This window comes from Microtus ochrogaster, chromosome 1 (assembly GCF_000317375.1).
Source record: "Microtus ochrogaster isolate Prairie Vole_2 chromosome 1, MicOch1.0, whole genome shotgun sequence".
Classification (NCBI taxonomy): Eukaryota; Metazoa; Chordata; class Mammalia; order Rodentia; family Cricetidae; genus Microtus; species Microtus ochrogaster.
Genome location: NC_022009.1, coordinates 54,779,550 through 54,780,324, shown reverse-complemented (window position 1 = coordinate 54,780,324; position 775 = coordinate 54,779,550). Strand labels below are relative to the sequence as shown.

At 44.1% G+C, this 775-nt stretch overlaps 1 protein-coding gene across 1 annotated transcript in view; it reads left to right on the top strand.

Annotated features, from left to right (window-relative positions):
• The window catches only part of Pnn (pinin, desmosome associated protein), a 10,296-nt gene that overhangs the window by 2,866 nt on the left and 6,655 nt on the right, over window positions 1–775 (top strand). The gene's annotated exons all lie outside the window — the stretch shown is intronic.

Sequence of the window (775 nt, the reverse complement as noted above, 5' to 3'; positions counted from 1 at the left end):
TTGCCCGGCTGATCTCTTTTTTAAAAGATTTTTTTTTTTATTCGAGACAGGGTTTCTCTGTAGCTTTGCAGCCAATTCTGGAACTCACTCTGTAGACCAGGTTGGCCTTGAACTCACAGAGATCCATCTGTCTCTGCCTCTCGAATCCTGGGATTAAAGGTGTGTGTGCCATCCAGCAAAATTTATTATTAATTTTTTATGTGCATGGGCATTTTGCCTACATGTATGTTTATGCACCATTTGCACGCCTGTTGCCCCTGAAACCCAGAACAGGGCATCAGACACCCTAGAACTGGAGCTTCAGATGGTTGTGAGCTGCCATGTGGGTGCCAGGAATCAAATGCCAATCCTCTGGAAGAACAATCAGTATTCTTAATCACTGAGCCATCTCTCCAGTCGCATACATTTATTTTATTCCTAATTGTGTGTATGTGTATGTACACATGCACGGGCGTGGGTGTGGATGCTCCGGAGGCCAGAAGGTGGACCCCCAAGAACTGGATTTACAAATAATTGTGAACTTCCTGATATTGCAGAATAGTCCTTTACACTGAGTGAAGGCGTGTCACTGTGATTGCTTTAACAAAGAGCCGAATGATCAATAGTTAGCCTGGAAGAGGGCTCAGTGAAGAAAAAAAGGAGTACCGCTAGACACAGAGGAAGCAGGACATGCAGGAGAGATAAAAGCCACAAGCCATTGAACTGCAAGTAGATTAACAAAAATGGGTTAATTTAAATTATAAGAGCTAGTTAGGGAGCCGGGCGATGGTGGCGT